The sequence below is a fragment of the Canis lupus genome, chromosome 7 (assembly GCF_003254725.2).
Source record: "Canis lupus dingo isolate Sandy chromosome 7, ASM325472v2, whole genome shotgun sequence".
NCBI lineage: Eukaryota > Metazoa > Chordata > Mammalia > Carnivora > Canidae > Canis > Canis lupus.
Window position 1 is genome coordinate 50,402,349 of NC_064249.1, and position 19,092 is coordinate 50,421,440.

Sequence of the window (19,092 nt, forward strand, 5' to 3'; positions counted from 1 at the left end):
TTGTTTTTCACACCATGTCTAATAACCAGACCAGATCTCATATGGTAGATCACATATTTGTTATATGAATGAATATAAAAATGATGATGTTTGCTTCTCAGCTGAGTGAAGATGTTTATATCAAAGTGGTAACATTTGGGCTGAAACTTGAAAGTCACACAGGAATTTTATAGGGTGAGGATCAAGGGAATTAATAGTCCTACTATGTTCTGCACCATCTAGCCAATGATCCAAGTATTTTATGATTTTGTGACTGCCACTTTCAAATATAGGCATTGATAAATGGGAGTGCAACAGAGAGAAAAGCAACCCAGATAGGAAAGTGCAAGATGTATCAGACGTGACATTGTTGAAGTAATTAGATGCTTAATCTGCAGAAGAGGAGAAGACATATGATGGCAGTTTTCTATCATTTTACTCATATAAGAGAGAAATTAAAATTATTTTTTGAAGCTCCAGAGAGAGCTTAACATAAGACCAATGGGTAGAAGTCAATGAAAGAGAAATTTGAACCCTGTATGTTAAGACTCCTCTGAAGATTACAGTGAGTAAAACAAAAAACTGGCTGCACAGTATTGTTTTGGTCTCTGAACCTGAAGGGTTCATGTGGGGATGGTGTGATTTTTGCTAAAAGTTATAGAGGGGAACATTTAAGTGAGTGCATGATGCAAATAGGTGATCTATAACTGCTCACCAAACTCTTATTGGTTCAGAGAGGCAGAGATATTTATGGCTTGCTCTTTTTACTCACTTGTAAATTAAAGATGGTAATAATAGCAACAGTACTACTGCTATTACTACCAGTCCTATGAATTGTTGAGAGGACTGAATGAGGAAAAATGTCATAAAAAACTATTATATATTACATGGGATACAGAGAAATAACAACAACAATAACTAACATTTACCAAGCACTTATTAGGACTAAGCACTGTACTACTCATATTTTGCTCCATAGTTATCTGTTGAATCAAATTCATTAAATATTATTGCTGTTGTTAGTATTTCCTGATAAAATAAATGGTTGTTCTTAATTGAATGGCAATTATATCCCTTAGATCATGGTAGAGTTATTCTGATTTTCTCTTTTTCCAGTTGTTGTGCTCACTGAGTAGAGGGCTATCAACTGCAGCCCTCCATCACCAAGAGCAGCATTTTTGAGTCTGAGACAACATTGAAAATGCACTATAAACACACCAGGATTACACTTTTTGCACACACAAAAATTGTATGTTGTACTTCACTAATAGAAGTCAGCCCATGGTATGGTGATTAAAAACATCAAGTAGGAATTGGTAGAACTTAATTCAAGTAATCAATCTGACATTAACAAATTGTGCTACCTAACCTCACAGGTTGTTGGTATATACAGGAAATGAGTTATTTATTTCTGTTCATTTTATTTCTGTTATTTATTTTAGGTTTGATATTCTGTTTTCTTCTTAAAAGATGATTTTCTGATAGAACTGAAAATTTTAAACTTTAAAGTTATTTTAAATGGGACTCTAAAGAGCCAGCAAATGAATTCTAGGACTGGGGGATTGGTAGGGGAACAAATTTATGCAAACGCAATACATAGATTAGATTGAAGAGAGTTGAGTGCCTTAAGAGCAGAAATTATAAGACAAGGGAAGCAATCAATTTTGAGAAAATTCTCTTCCTCATTGGGCAAAAGACAATAAGGTTTCTTAAAGATAAGGAGTTCTGTGGTTATGTGTAATTTTTATCTATTCTCTTGTCCTGGTAGAAACTAAATATAAGCATGGGAGTCCTTCCCTCCCTTAGCTTTTAAGCTACTTTCAAACTGTCTTGCTAGGACATATGTTGTGATAGTGCAGGGGCATCGCGGGGAGGCTTTGGTACCAGAAGATTCCTGGGACGTTTTAGCAAAGTGCTAAAAAGGTTTAATCCACAACTCTTTTCATTGTGATAATTCTCTTCCAGCCTGGTTGCAGAAGCACCATTAGAATGAGAGGTCATTGATGTCAGGGAAAAAATAAAATGCTTTGATCTTTGAATAGAAGTGTATGCAATGAACAAGAAGAAAGAAAAGAGGAAAGAGAATTAGATCTGAGTTTCTATTTTGTGTGAGGAACTGCCCAGGAAACTTTGTCTTCATAATAATCCTATGACTTGAGTATTACCTTATCATTTATAATAACAGGAAACTGCACTTCAGAGAGGTTAAAATTTCCCCCAAAGTCATACCACTACTGAGGAGCAGAGGTAGAATTTGAGCAAATACCTGCCCTGCTAATGCTTCCCACATATTATCAAACAAAATAATATTATTTTAATACTTTTTAATAGCTATACATAGTTATTTTAATCTAAAGTTCAGTTGCTACAGAAAAAATCAACTAATCTTTATTTTTTAATTAAATATGAAATTTAAAAAAAATAGTGATCTGGACTATAAGAATTACCTATAGCTTAGCAGCAGAGTTATCTAATTGTCAATTAAATCACAAGATAGACAAAAATATTGGGCAAATTTATATCTTTGGTTTATGTTCACCCCCCTCCCTCCCAATCTGGTTATTTTTATTAGAGGCAGGTTATGGAATTACTATAGACTCCAAATTCTTATAGCATTAAGCCTAAATGACCAGGTAGTAGTCCCAATTTGTCAATTTACAAATTAGGAAGGTGACTCTTGAAGAAGCTAATCGCTTTGTACAAAATAACACCTGTAGTTATAGAATCATCATAAGAACTCTGAAGGGCATTTATTTGCCAAGTATTTACTGAGAATCAACCCTGTGAAAGACTTTTTCTATGTATTGGGCATATAATTGTGAACAATAAGGTGAATACCCTGTTCAACAGAAATTTTGATTTACTGATAATGCAGAGAATTAAAATGAAGAAGTCCTAAGTTTTAAGAAGGAATCAACCACATAATATTTAGAAGACAGTAGATAAAACTTCAAATATAATAAGCCTTAGGGTGGGAACAATATTGGCATGTTCCCAAGGGTAGAAAGAATGTGCTATGGTTTGAGTGTGTTGACCCAGGGGAAAGGGCGATTAAATAGGATCCAAGGTAGACTGCAGCCAGATTATGTGGGTCTTCATAGGCAGGAGTCAGAAATGTACATTTTACTCTAAATGCATCAAGAAATTGTTAAGGTCTTAAGTCCATAAGGCATGATCTTATTTACAGTATTTACAGACTGCCTGGGCTATTGTGAGAGACAATGGACCAAAGGGAATAGGACAACAAATAGGGAGGCTCTAAAGTACCCAGCGGACAGATGACATTGGCAGAAAAATGGGTAAAGAGAAGAGAACAGATCTCACTTGTGAATTGATAACAGAGTCAGCAGCTCCTGCTTGTGAATTTTACGTCAAAAGAGAAGAAAAGAGAAGAATCAAGGATGTCTTTGTTTTATTTTGTTTTGTTTTTTTGTTTTGTTTTATGTTGAGCAATAGGGTGGGTTGGTTAGTTGGTTGGTTGGTTGGTTGGTTGGTTGGTGGAGGAGTCAGCTAGTAGAGATGAGACAAAACTGAGGAAAGAGGAGAGTGAGGGTGAGGGACGGGAAGGTGTCAAAGAGTTCTGTTTCAAACATGGTACATTTGAGATGCATATTAGAAATCCCTGAGAGATATTCTCCTGGAGATGGGGAAGAGGTCAAGGCTAGCGATACTGTTTGGGAGTCATTATCATATAGATGAATTTGAGGCCATGGGAGTAGATGAGATTACCTATGGAGAGGAGATAAAGGATCCCAAGCACGAGCCCTAGGGCATTTAAAAATTTTAAGAGCAATATTTTTCCTTAAATAAATATCTTTCTATTTAACTAGTAGATTTAATTTTAGAAGTTTTCTATTTAAGGGTAGTTAAACCAAAGCAAAGCACCCATTATTTCTTCCTTGAAATCTTCTCTAATCCCTATGCCCCAAAGGCCATATATAAAGCTATAAGTGAATTTAATAAAAGAAATATAAAAATACACACAATTATACAATTTGTTTAAGAGGAGCTTCTTGATTGTTGCTTTGTACTCGATAGCATTTCTGTCTATCTTTGGACATCACCTGTCATTCAGCCTTTCCTAATAATAGATTGTGATTGTGCATGTTATTATATCTTTCTAAACTCAGAAGGAAGCATTATGTTCTATGAACTGTACCCCCATGAGTTTAAACCCTGTCAAAAGTACAGCTAGAGAGTACCTTTGTCACTGAGCAATTGCAGCTCAGTATTACTAAAATCTTCTTTAAGCTGCTCATTGAAGAGTACGATGGTGCCATTTCCATCCCAAGTAACTCCCAGTTCTGAAGCACAGTGTTATTATACTGTATCAATTCCAAGGCCTGCCAGCTGCAGGTTTGAAATAGCTACACTCAGTGAAACCCAACTTTTAAATCCCAGGAAAGGGAGTTCAACCCTTTATTGTCCTAAAATAGACCACTGCGATATGGCTCAGTAAGGGGTCTTTCTGATGGCGCCTTCAAAATTACCAGTCCTCCGTGTTCTATGCAGGAAATAAAAGTCCTGGACAACTTTCCACAAGCAGGCTTTTGGCCTGAGGCTCTTGAACAAAATCTTTTCAGTTTCTCCTTGTCTGTATTCATCATGATCCATGATTGCTTATCACCTTTGCCTGGAGAAGAGACCACGTCTTTTATGAGAGTACACGTCTGTTTTATGTGCCTGGCTATATTGAGTGGTTGAATTGCAGATGTGGTTTATGATTGGTGATAATGGGACTGCTTGCTAATTTTTAAATATCTAAAAATGCTGCATAAAATATAACATCCCCATGATTGCACAGGAGAGGGTGTAGAAAATTGAACCGTGTGGATTTGGATCCCGAAAGACACTCCTCAACTTCTCACCCCCATCCCTGTACCCTTTCCTGAGTGTTTTCAGAAACACACACACACTTGGCTTACTTTTGCTTTCCTGGCTGTTCATACCCAGTGCCTCATTCAGATTCCAACAGGAATTACTAAAATCACTTTACCAGCTTCTAAATCTGGTTATCTGTAAAAGGAGTAAACTTTCCTGCCCTCTCAAAGCTGCCTTCCAGATCTGCTTCCCATTCTGGCTTCTAAAATGTGCATGGCCTCCTTGCCTGATCTTCCCTGCCTGTAGTCCCAATTTGCTTTCAGGTCTGATATTTATTAGCTGAGAACATTCTTACCACAGCCTCCCTCCTCTGGTTTCAGAATTCTCCGGGGGCCCTTCTTCTGTGACACCCACTCCCTTCATTTTTAGATTCCCTATTATCCCTGGATTTTCTCATTTAACTGGGTTTCATGATTCTCCTATCTCCTGAACCTTCATAGTTTTAAGGCTGGCTCCAGAAAGTCCAAGTTCTACCAGGAGGAGGAAAATTCTCTTCATGTCCTTTAGAACACTCATCTCAATTTGCTTTGAATGAAAATGAGGTCTATGATAATATTTTTCTAAAGCACAAACATGTATGCCATTCCTGATTTTCTATTATACTTAGTAAAATAATTATCTAAATGAATATTTTTTCATTTAACTATTCTTACCATTTTCATACTTTTTAATATGATTTAGGTTTTCCTTTGAGGATTAACTGGCTTAAAACAAGAAAAGTCTTGAACATCTCTTTTTTTTTTTTCTTTTTACATCCTTGTCTCATTGCCCTTTCCAAAGTAGAGGTGATGACCTGTAATATTTCTTCCAGACTGACCTCCCACTTTCTGTGCCAGTTTTCAACTCTTTACAAGTAAAGAAGTTAATAAAGAAAAGAGAGAACTTTGATGCTGCCAACTCTTAAGCAATTTAAGCTGTGACTTTACTAACCTTAAAGTAAATGAAGCCAGATCCAGTAGCTGCACGATCAAATGCTGTTACAGGATAATTTAGTCCAATTGAATATTACCGTAATGGGGGAAAATGAATTCTGTGCACATTGAAGTTTCTGCTTCTCCAGGAGAATTAAACTGCTGAATGCCCATGTACCCCACTGAAAGTATCTCAAATATACCTTAGCCTGCTGTGTGAATGTGAAGGTCAAGTCTGTTGACCTCGCTTTCCAGAATATATCTTCAAACTAGAACCACCCATTTCCCCTTGTTCCTAAAGCTCAAGTGTTATCTGTATAGTTTTGAAGAACTAGTTTAATTTCACAAATGGATTATATTGGTCCACATAAAATCATTTTCTAAATGTAGCCTTAGGGTTCTAAAGAGCGTATGGAATTTTACAACAATTGACTGACATACAGTTGGAGTCACACATATACTCACCAGCTAAACCACTAAGAACCTATTATAAATATTTTTCAACTTTCTTTCTGTGCCATGACCATGAGTTTTATAATTTTATGGAAATATCTTGGTTCCCAAAAAATACACAAAGATGTGGAAGAAAAAAATATTGAATGCTTCTCTTATGGTCAAGTAAATAGATACATACCATTTACGATTCCCCAAGCCACCAGGGAAGAAGCTGCAGGTAGCACATAGAATAGGAGAAACTTAAAACACGGCCACCACTACTATGGCTCCAGAAGACCGCGGGTCATAGAAAGTAAATAAAAAGGAAAAGCTCATACCCATGAGATAGGGAGAAGCCAGAGTGAGGAAGTAGGGGTGGAGGGAGGGCAAGACTTGAGATAGTGATATCCAGACAAATAATAAAACTGAAAGACTTAAGGGAAGATCTGATAAACATAAAAGAGGATACAAAGCACATTTCAAAGACAAGAATAATATTTAATATAAGATCAAATATTGTTAGTATATGCAGGGCCACATGATTATTTTGCATAGTTTCAGCAAAGAGAGAAAGGAGAAATTCTAGATCCTAAGTTGGCGTATCAAATAATTGTGTAACCCAGTAAGAGAAGATCACCTGAACACATCTGTTTCTAAATGAAGCAACTACTTCTGAAATACATCCTATATTTGGCCCTCAACTCATTTTTATGGTAAAAGGATGAATCATTAGGACATGTTCAGAAGACAACCTAACAGATGCTGACCAAGACCTGTCAATGGGCAACATCTTTATAACAATTCCCCTTTGATGATGCAGGCTATGTCAACTTAATTTAAGCATTTGTGTGAGACAGTGTGGCACTAAAAACTTTCTACCTTAGGATACTCACCTCTATTGCTTCCCAAATCCTAAGGTTTATCACTAAATTTATACAGACTATGGCATAGACAGTGTCCATCCCACTCATCCATGCACTCATCCATGCACTCATCCACCCATATGGACACACGTTGTACATACTGAACAATCATTTATTGAGCCCTTATTCCTTGCCCAACATGGTGGGCATACATATCAAAAAACTACTCAAAATTGCCCTTTGGCTCATAGCACTCATTACCATTTCATAAAAATCACATAAAATGCACATTTTTGATAATTTTTATCCTATTTCCTACTACATGATTATGATTAATTTTTCTTGGCATAATTTGCTTGCTCCAAGAGTTCCTTTGTTTTTATTCCATCCACTTGCCACCTTGCTTCCTTTACATCATAACTTAAGATTGCCTAATCTCTCATTTTTGTCCAGAAGTGCCACTTTGCATGCATAATTTTAGCAACAAAAATCTCTCCTTACAGCCTTCACTTCCTGCCTTTTTTGAGTCTCTCCACTCTCTGCAAAAATATATATCCCAATTTCATTTATAGTTAGATGCTTACAATTAAAATGCCACTGTCCTTGTAAAGTTGCTTTAGTGATAACATTCTCTGCCAAAACTATGGTAGCTGTAAATGAGATTCGAGACTCATTTTCTTCATAGACCAAACACAGTTTAAATTTATGTGCACAATTGGTGACCAGTTTTCTTACTTCTGCAAAGGAGATGTAGTCAAGTGTCCAGGGACACATGTCTCCTTGATACATGTCTACACAGTGATGATTTGCCACCCTTATCATCCTTTTAGTCCTCTACAATATTCTACTGGCTTCCTCGATGTCCTCATCATGATCATCATAATTGCTGTGAGATGCAGATATTCTGAGCGGAACCGAAAAATTCAATTTGTCCAGGGCACAAAGCCACTATGCCTGTGACTGTGTCACCTTTTGTATTAGCCAGGAAAGAGAATAAGGAAGAGAAAACGTGTGAGTTGAAAAGCAACACTAAATGGAGTGCTTATTTAAACATATTCTAAAATATGTTTGTCTACTTGACCTAACTACTGACTTAAACGCAATAAGAAGGCATTTTAGCACCATTAGTATCTGGATTTCTGCCAGAGAAATCTCTTTGCTTTATATCCCCTTAGGCTGTACTGATGAAACTACCTAAAAATGGGGTTTAATAGTGCTTAATTCATTTTAAATACTAAAGCAACCAGTAAAGTGTATCAGATGATGAAAAAAATATGACTCTTGAGGTTAAAGAAAGTATTCCAGCTGGGACTTCCTTACTTATATATAAAATATGTCATGTTCTCTCTTGGAGTCGTGGTGAGGACTTTGACGAGGCAGTAGTTTCAGACAGACTTCGCATTGCCCCAATAGTAGTGATGCTGCTGCTTCCACTGGTGTGTTTTTTCAGACATCACAGTCTGGTTATGACTGTAAATGTGGCTGGTGTTGGCGGCCTTGTTGGTGAATGGGGTAATGGCATTCTAAAATTCTTTCCACACAATATAATTAAAAAGTCCAGACTTCAGATACAAACTGCTCAGGGACAGGATGCTAAGTGTTTCTAAGTGTTTTGTTGAGAGCCAGTGTTTAAGTAAACATTACAAATTATGGTTGTCTAGTAAATAACGTGGACTGAAGCCCTTGAGAAATTTATTATTCATAAAATACATCATTTTGTCAGCTGGATCATGTAGCTTTTTTTTTCTCTCAAAGAAACTGATAGAGGTTTTGGTTTGATCACCAGCAAGGAACAGTAAGTGCTTTTCAAAGACCCAGATGAGGCTGACTCTCCATCGGAAGAGGCAGCCCAGAGTGGTAGGCCATCCCCAGTGCATGTGCTTTGATGGCGGTTTTTGGTGTTTGGTCAGCATATCTGCAGCACCCTCAGAAGGGTATGTGGTCTATCAAGGCCCTCTTTTATGGTGTTTGCCCTTAAGAAGCCCCAAAAGAATTGTTCCAGAGAGATCAAGGATTAGTCACCTAGGTAGAATTTTAGCTGAATATGTTTCTTCCCTTTCAAGCTCTCTCATATAGCATATATGTGTGTATGCATGCATGCATATGTTTGTGTGCGTAGCTAAGTGAAATAAAGTTTATAAGTGAATTTCCAATGCTGTCTGGAGAAATTAGCAGTAGGATCCATTTTTTTTTTCCATTTCTTGCCCTGTTTCTGTTTGTACTTGTATTTTAGCATGTGAGAGTCCTTGGCACCTACTCCTGAATTTCATCATGAAACGATGAGCCAAGACTGTTCTGGGCCCTGGTAACCTAGTAAGCAGAAGAAGTAGGTCCACAATTATGATTCAATAATATACATACTGTGGTAGAAATAAGAAGATATTGGAAATAACTCGTCTCAGTCTTTCAGATCATAGAGCTCTTCCTGGAGGAGGCAACACTTTTGCTGAGTTTTAAAGTAGGAAATATATAAGAGGGAGAATTCGAACAAAAGGAGGAATATGTTTCAAGTCCTTCAAGAGAGAGTGAGGTTGTGCCAGGACAGTGCATGTTGTTGGGCCTTCCTTGAGCTCAGCATTTGCCTGGAGAGGAGATGGAAAATGGAATATTAGAAAAGGTGGAAGGTGCTGGCTTTGCAGGATGGAATAGATTTTTCTGTGGCAGAAGAAACTAAAAAGCACTTTCTAGTTCCCTTTGTGGAGACAGGGAAATCAGTTTTCAGTTTTCTCATGTGTAAAATGACGTATTCGGACTCTACAATCACCAAGGCCTTTTCCAGATTTAAGAGTCTGTGATTCTATGAATTTTTGGTACCTTGCAAGAAAACATGAAAGTATTCATGAACACATGAATCAACATTCTCTTCTGTAGGAGAAAACAATTCCATTACCTAAGATTTATATTTGGAAAATTGCTATGGCGTTAGACACATTTCACGCACAATCACATCATTTAACTATTCAAATGGTATCTTTTGTTGGCTTAAGGAGAAACAATAATTATAAATATTTATTGTTGTTTACATTTCCATTCTTAAAGAAAATGTGAGATCTCTCAACTTGGGCTTAAAATTTCTTAACAAATTAAAATGTTCATTGAATAACTAGTTTCCTAAAATGAGAGGCAAGATATTTTAGTAGAAATACAATGATGAGAGTTCAAGCACATATTCGTCATTATCATGTTTGATCAATGTTAAAAACTAGGCCAATGAGATTTAACTTTTTAATTTATATTAAAAGACAAAAAATAATTGATCAGTTTGCTCATTTCTCTGCTCTGCAATAGAATCTTCATGTGTACTGCCTCATCATTATTAGTAATTTCTACCATTTCATCAACCAAAATGTCAACTGACTTCTACCTAGCTATATGTAAATAGAGACACATACATGTAGACACATACTTTGTTTTGTGTTGCCAGAAATCCATAATCACTGTAAAAATCTAAAATGTCTACATATGTAATTTTATCACAAAGCCCTTTCCTAAGCCCTTTTCTTAAGAAAAAAATCAAGTCAAGTAGTTTAATTACTTAAATATTTAAATGAAAATTAAAAAAAGAAAAAAAAGAAGAAACACAGGGGATCTGAGTTATTTATTCACCATCACACAGCAAGCACAGTAATGAGATGAGAACAAAACTAGGTAGTGTAAAGCACTATGCTACACTGCCATTGAGACTTACCAGTCCTATTAACCCACTAATATACTAGTATTAGTGTTTTATTTTATTTAGTTATTCTCACTTAATATATGCCAGATAGTTGAAATTTTCAGAAAACGAGTCTCTTCAGTTATAGCCAAAATAAGCAATCTCATTTATTCAAGACATATTTGTAATGTGACTAAGGTTTGGCAGGCATGGAATTCAGCATTGAAGTTTTAAGACCAAAAGTAAGCCAATTCTTGTTCCTAAGGAGTTCATAGTATCATGAGAATGCCGCCCTGTAAATCAGCAATGCAAGCATTGTAATAAATGCAAATAGAAAATAAGCTTGAGGTACTTTGGAAGGGTACCTTAGAGGGTTTTCAACCCAATACGTGGAGGCTTGGGAGGGTCCCCTAAGGGAGTGATTTCTAAATTGAGATCTATTGATGAAGGTGAAGTTAGAACATTTTGGCCTTCTGAGAATTATCAGCATTTACAGGCCATGTGGAAGAAGGGAAGTGCAAAGAAGCCTGAGCAGAAGCATCTAGAGAGCTGATGGAAGATGTAAGAAGCATGATGTTGTAGAAGCCAAAAGCATAGAAGATTTCTAGAGCACAATCATTGTTGAAGTTGATAACTGCCTAGAGGTTAGGAAGGAAAATGATCAGAAAGCAGATGATGGATTTAATATCAGTGCCATTAATGTCCTTGGCAAGAATTAGTTCATGAAATGATAGGAGTAGAGTTCAAAAGGAAGTAGGCTAAAGAGGGACTTTGAAGCGAAGAAAACTGACAAATTGTTTTAAAAGTGGGTTTATATAGTTGAAAGATACAGTATGGTAGAGAGAGGGAAGGGTCTGTAAGAGTTTATTTTTAATGGTAGATCATGTTTAAATACTTGGAGTCAGATGTCAAGTAGAAAGCAATTTAAGAGAAGACATATTAGACTAAAAGAAGGTTGAGAGTATAGGATCCAATGCATACAGTGAAGGATTAGCTCTACATGGAGGTGGGGGACTTTTCCAAATACAAAGGATGAAGTACTAGAAGGCTCTCTAGTACTTAGCTTAGCTCTAGATAAGCATTGGAAGTAGATTGTGTCCCTAATGAATATCTTCTATTTCTTCTGTGATGTAACATATAGAGCCAAGGCTGGAGTGGAGGGGACCAAATGTTTCAGAAGACATGTTTTAAAACAATGCTGGAAATAGCTCTATTATTATCTAGCAGCACAAAGGTCTTTTTTTTTTTTTATTTTTTAAATGATGGTTCTTTAGACTCATCATGCTTCTTTTTTTTAAATTTTTATTTATTTATGATAGTCACACACAGAGAGAGAGAGAGGCAGAGACACAGGCAGAGGGAGAAGCAGGCTCCATGCACCGGGAGCCCGAGGTGGGATTCGATCCCGGGTCTCCAGGATCGCGCCCTGGGCCAAAGGCAGGCGCCAAACCACTGTCCACCCAGGGATCCCAAAGGTCTTAATTGTGGCTGGATATGAATTTATATTCCTATGATGTTGAATGATTTTTTTCAACACTTTTTAGAAATGGGCTAGAGGAGAAAGAGAACTCTTGAACTCTTGGATGGATAGCAGTGTTGATATGTTGGACAACAGAGGCCAGACTGAATGATAAGGAACAGGACAGGAATGATAGATAGCAAAAATCTAACCAGGTAAACATGCCAGAGTATCAGTGAGATTGGAATTTAGCTATTATCTGTGACAATAACCAAGGAGGAGGGCTGAAAAACAATAAACTGGAATGGGATAGAATTTGATATTTCAGAAGTGCATGGAGCAGGGTCCTTAGTGTGGTTAGGTTTTGGTTTTAGTGACAAAGTCTATATTCTAGCCTTGGGAATGGGTAGCTGATATGAATGCAGTTATTCACTGAGATGAAAATGTTAAGAAACTGAAGAATGAGTGAGTTGAATGAGTGATACTGATGCCATTTGAGTGGTGGCAAATCTCTATCCTTCCCCAAGTTCTAGAAGCTGACAAAACAAAAACAAACACAAAAAACACAACACAAAAACACACACAAAAAACAAACCCTGAATGTCAAGGCTCATAACATCTTACTTTCCTACCCCACATTGCTCTTCACACTGTTCACAACCACTGTTTTAGCCATGCCCTTGCCCTGTTTACTGTGGGATAGGACAGCTACAGCCCATGGAGAAAAGTTTAGAAAGGCAAGCATGCAGTGAGTTGGTGGAAAGGGGCATGAATCAGCTGAGAAAATGCAGCTCAGGGATCCCTGGGTGGCGCAGCAGTTTAGCGCCTGCCTTTGGCCCAGGGCGCGGTCCTGGAGACCCGGGATCAAATCCCACGTTGGGCTCCCGGTGCATGGAGCCTGCTTCTCCCTCTGCCTATGTCTCTGCCTCTCTCTCTCTCTCTCTCTCTCTGTGATGACTATCATAAATAAAAAAATAAAAATAAATCTTTAAAAAAGAAAAAAGAAAATGCAGCTCAGTTTGGAATTAAAATCCTGGAATAAAAATCCAGGAATAAAAATCTAGGAGAGGGCAGATGACTGGAGGGACTTCTATTGAGGAGTAGGGAGCATTGTAGGTAAGACTAACTAGCCAAACCTTTCCAAAGTAAGCAGGCCCTACAATGTCCTGATGGATGGAGAGGCTGTCAAGGAGGCAGAGTGGGACATGCATCCTTTCTGGAAAAGGTTACTGGTGAAACTACCTTAATGGGGCTTAGGAGAGAATCCTACTCTCATAGGAAAGGCAAAACTGCAGGACATTTTTTTTCCAGAACACTCAACATGTACACATTCTGTTGTCTCTGCTTTTTATCTCATTACGATCCTATCCACCACCCCCTTTCCCTCTCAGCCTGCCCTCCCCCTCTCTGTTTTTGTTCTGTCTTCTCCACACTCTTTCCTTTTCCTGTCTCTTCCGCCATCATAACAAACTAAGATTCAATAAGGTGCAGGAATATAAAGCTGCAGCTGAGGAATTTGCTGAGACTTTTTTGACCTGCTATGAGCACTGTCTGGAAGTATCCACAATGTTCTCTCCCTGACCCATGATTAACCAGTTGTTCCAATTCAGCCCAAGGCCAGCTGGCTTTACTTCCAGAAGCAGCCCTTTGTGCACAGGGTACCCTTCATTCTGCTTGCTCATGACCTTTCAACAAAGTGTAATTCTGCAAAGCTGATCCTTGTACTTTATTGCTCGACCTGCGAATAACATGTAGACACATATGGATGCGCTCTGGTATTCATCTGTGCCATCAGCCCTCCTCCAGTCTCTGCCACTCAGCCTTTGCTCCTTGACTGCTTGTCTGTCCCATTGGAATGGCACATATCCACTTCCTTCATAATAAAAAAAAAAAAAAAAAGCAAACTCATTCCATATATGATTGTCAAATTCTGAAGGCCTCGGCCAGCTAGAGGTTACCATAAATTGTTGGGCAGTGACTCATTTCATTGCGGGATATTACCTTTTCCTTATTTCAAATAAAGTGGCAGCTGGAAGGAATTGGCAGGAGCTCTCTTGTTTCCTCCTTGTGGGAGATATTCAAAAAAAAAAAAAAGAAAAGAAAAGAGAGAGAGCGAGATACCTTCATGAATCATGAATCATGCAAGTTGTCTCCTACCATGCCAAGGAAATTATCTTCTCTACACTACCCATCAATACCATTGACCTTTGTCATAAAAAGCAGGTCGCTTATATCTATATCCCATTAAAAGGCATCATCTTACAATCACTTCTTCAGTACTATTAAAGTCGTGTCAAAAAGAATCATTGACTTATTGTCAAACACATCCAACCTTCCACATTAATGTACCTAGAGACACCTCACTAATCAGCAGGCAAACAATGCCAGACACCAAGGGAAGCCCAGGGAAGCCAGGGGAAAAGGGTCTCTGATTTCACCCTCCCTAGCTGACCCTGTGCATGTTCTCTCTATCCTGTACATCGGGACAGTTGATGATATGTCATTTAGCATATCAGTCCTTATATATTTAGAATGAGTACTATGTTTTTGCTATTGTTTTCTAAAACATAGCAGTGGAAGAAATTCTGTAGTATTTCAGAGGAGGCTAGTGAGTCTTTATGACCTGTCTGGCCCTAACATGGCAGTGGGTATTAAATGGGAGTCAAAGAAAAGTTTATTGAATACATATTTCGGTAGACCTAACAGAAAAATAGTTGTTAGTTTGCTAACAGAAAAATAGTTGTTTAGCTTGCTAAATGACAGAGGTATCATGTGTTATGTCAATTCTAGGAAACAAAACAATAGGTTGACTTGGTTTGGCCAGGCAAGGATTCCTGCAAAAGGGGCATTCAAGTGGGGACTGTAATGAGGTGGAATTTGAATATCCAGATGGAAATAGGGAAAGATTTCTGGGAAAAAACTATTAAGAAAAAAAACTGAGCAGCTCCAATGGCCCAGGGGTTTAGCACCGCCTTCGGCCCCAGGTGTGATCCTGGAGACCTGGGATCGAGTCCTGCATCGGGTTCTCTGCATGGAGCCTGCTTCTCCCTCTGCCTGTGTCTCTGCCTCTCTCTGTGTGTGTCTGTCATGAATAAATAAATAAAATCTTAAAAAAAAAAAAAGAAAAAACTAATTCTGGACATAAGAATATTCAAGGAAGTGAAGGGGATTACGGAGAGTGCATTATCTCAAGTTGAGTGCATATCGGTAATAAGACAATCAAGAATAGTATCCAAAGATAACTGAGCTCCAGACAAATATCTTTTGATTTTTTCCAAAATGCAAAAAGTACTTTTTCAAGGTTTTTGAGCCTATATAATGAAATACACAATGAAAGGAAAGGGGGTGATTTAGGATTATTCTTCAGGTAAGCCAGGTCCACCAGACGTAAGTGAAATTGCTGTAAAATTAACAGAGGAGATGAGCACCTGGATTTTACTTGGAGAGGGCTGGATTTGAAGGAACTTAGAAAGGATTAATTCTCTGAGCTTGTGGAATTAAGACTTTATATACAACTTAGACCCAGAATTCTATTCATGATCCTTTCTCTCCCTTCCTTTCTTCCTTTTTTCCAACTTTCCTATTTTTAATTTTTAATTGTTTTTTAAAGATTTTACTTATTTATTCATGAGAGACAAAGAGAGAGAGAGAGAGAGAGAGAGAGGCAGAGACACAGGCAGAGGGAGAAGCAGGCTCCATGCAGGGAGCCCAACCTGGGACTCCATCCCAGGTGTCCACATCACGCCCTGGACTGAAGGTGGTGCTAAACCGTTGAGCCACCCAGGCTGCCCTAATTTTTAATTTTTAAGGCTATATTTTGACATAGTTGTGGAGAAACGGTCTATATGCACCCAGTGCCTGTGGCTGAAACTCACTCTCCCACCCAATCTGAAAGGCTGCTGGTGTGATCTGGAAACACAAAGGCAGAATGGAAAGAGTAGACATTCTGGGGTCAGAGAGACTTGGTTAGAAGTACTACCTCCACTACTGTTGTGTTGTGACTTTACAGAGGACACTCAATAGTTTTCTGCCTCTCTATTTCTCATCATTTTATACTCATTATCTCTAATGCTCACATCAATCCTTCACAGTACTTACACATATACGTGCATGATAACAACTCACCTTCCCATTTCTAGGTCCCATGCTTACATAGAATTATTCAGCTATATTGAAAACTTACCACTTTGAAACCTATTTTTTGGTTTCTACATGGCACACTCATAGCTTTTATCTTAATTCAATGGCCACATAATTTCAAGATACTCAGGTAGTTTCTTCCATTCTGATTGGAAACATTAAATAGTAGAAGGTATGGAGCTTAAGGCTTGAGGTCTCTTTTTTGTTGTCTATCCTTCTTCCCTAAGTATTTGTAACCAGCTCCATTTATATGCTGATAATTTCCAAATGTCTATCTCTATTTTTCACCTTTACTCGGGATTTAAGATGCCTCTTGGACATGACTTTTTTTTTTTTTTTATCATTGTTAAGTGGAACTCTTGACTCTCCAAATACTGCTTCTGAGAGTCTCCTTAGGGAACTACCATCTACTCACCAACCCTGGCTAACAAACTGAGGGACATTTTTACTTCCTTTCTTTTCCTTACCTCTTACAGCCAATCAATCTACAGGTAGAAACAAAAGCAAAACATTCTCTTAATCTACCTATTTTTTCTATTTCTATTGCTATCATCCTGATCGTATCCAACATCATTTCTCATCTGGACAACTCCAGTAGACTTTAACTGGTCTCTTTGTTTCTACTTTAACCTCCTTTTTCCACCCCATGTCCAGAATAGTCTCAGAGAATGTAAAGTGGATTTCTGCTTAAACTCTACAATGACTTCACTTAATGCTGAGAATAAAATATAATCCTTTACCATGTATTTCATGACATGACTGACTCTTTCTCTCACTCCCCTCAAGTCACTATGTTTAAGACACAAAGGCCTTCTTTCCATTTCTTTGACTTACCAATCTCTCTTCTCCCTTAAGGCCTTTGAAATAACCCCTTCCTCTGCCTAAAATGTTCTTCCAACAGATCTTCAATGAATGGTTTCTCCACTTACTCATAGCCTCATCAGAAAAGCCTGTCATTACTGCACAATCTAAAATTGCTACTAATAAATAGTTATTGACTTGCTATTCAAAGCATGGGGCAGGGACCAGCAGCCTTGGCATCACCTAGAAGCTTGTTAGAAATGCAGAATCTTAAGCCACACTCAAGACTACTAAATCAGAATCTGCATTGTAACAAGATCCTCAACTGATTTGTGTTCACATTAATATTTGAAATCCACTAACCTAGCACATCACTCTCTTAATTTTTTGTAGCATATACATTTCCTGATTTCCTCTTGTGTATAAATGCATATTTGTATGGGCTGTACTCCTCCAGTAATGTAAGCTCCGTGAGAACATGGGCCTGTCACCACTGCTCACCTCTAACATGTCCGAAAACAAAAGCAGTGCTTGATACACATATGGCTTGTTGAATGAATAAATGAAGAATCTACATTTGCCCAAGGACACACTCTTAAGGAAGGGAAGAATTGAAATCCAAATTCTTCCATTTACTTCACAACTCCCAATTCAGGAAATAAATTATGCATATCTGTGTCTCTTTGGGAGGACTGAGGGGAGTTCACATTCCAAAAAGTAATCTGCCTCCAAACTAAATTGAGATTGAAGAGAATGTCAGGTCCCTTTCAACCTCCCCATTTTCGAACAACTGTAATATCAGGGTTTTGGACCACTGTCTCCAGAGTTCCCCTTGAATGACTCTGGTCTATCAGGTGCCGTATCTAAAGTTGAATTCACTTCATCGAGCTGTTTACATGCAAAGAGTGAATTATAGCAGGCTGGAATGAGGACTTTGGGGGTTGTAATGGATCCAAGAGAGTGGAGAAGACAAGATGGAGGAGAATGCCTGAGAAACTGAGTGATAGGAAAAGTCAATTCCCCAAAGAGATGCGTATTTTACAGGGGAGAGAGAAAGCACAAGCACACCTTTCTTTCCCCATAATTATTTTGACTCTATATCATCCCATCACTGTAGCTTATCAACCCATTCATGACAATAAGATCATCTAAAGAGTTAACCGTTAGACACATAATATATTTTTATTTTCTCAAACAGCAACTTTAACTCTGCAACTAATGTACATATTTTTTCTTTCTCCATGTTTTGTTTTCTCTTGCACCATAATCTCCCCTGGTTTTTCACACAGAACTCTTCATTTCCAGACAACATACATCTCTACAGCAGAAAAGAGCTAAATAGCACTATCCATAGAGTTAAAGTCAGAATTTGGGGCAGCCTGGGTGGCTCAGCGGTTTAGCGCTGCCTTTAGCCCAGGGTGTGATCCTGGAGACCCGGGATCGAGTCCTACATCGGGCTCCCTGCATGGGCCTGCTTCTCCCTCCGCCTGCATCTCTGCCTCTCTCTGTGTGTCTCTCACAGATCCTGGGATTCCTGGATCACACCCTGAGCCAAAGGCAGATGCTTGACCACTGAGCCATCCAGGTGTCTCTAAAGTCAGAATTTTGAAATCTAATTCAGATATGCTGGGGTTCTTCTTTTTAGTAAAATAAACAAAGTTAATCCGAAGTATAAATGAACAAAGTACAATAAATGTGAAAGATGAGTTCTGAAGTGAGAAAGATTTCCTCATAATTTGAGGGGAAAAAAAAGGAAGGAAAGAAGGAAAGGAGGGAGGGAGGGAGGGAGAGAAGAAGGGAGGGAGGGAGAGAGGAGAGAAAAAGTTATGACAGCCCAAAAATAAAGTGACATTTGTCTCTTGAGCCCATGGCTCTGACTCACCATGAGAATTTCTGCCATTCTATCCTAGCCAGTAACAGTTTCAAATTTGCAGGAGCCACTGGGCTCCATTTTTAGTTAGAATTATT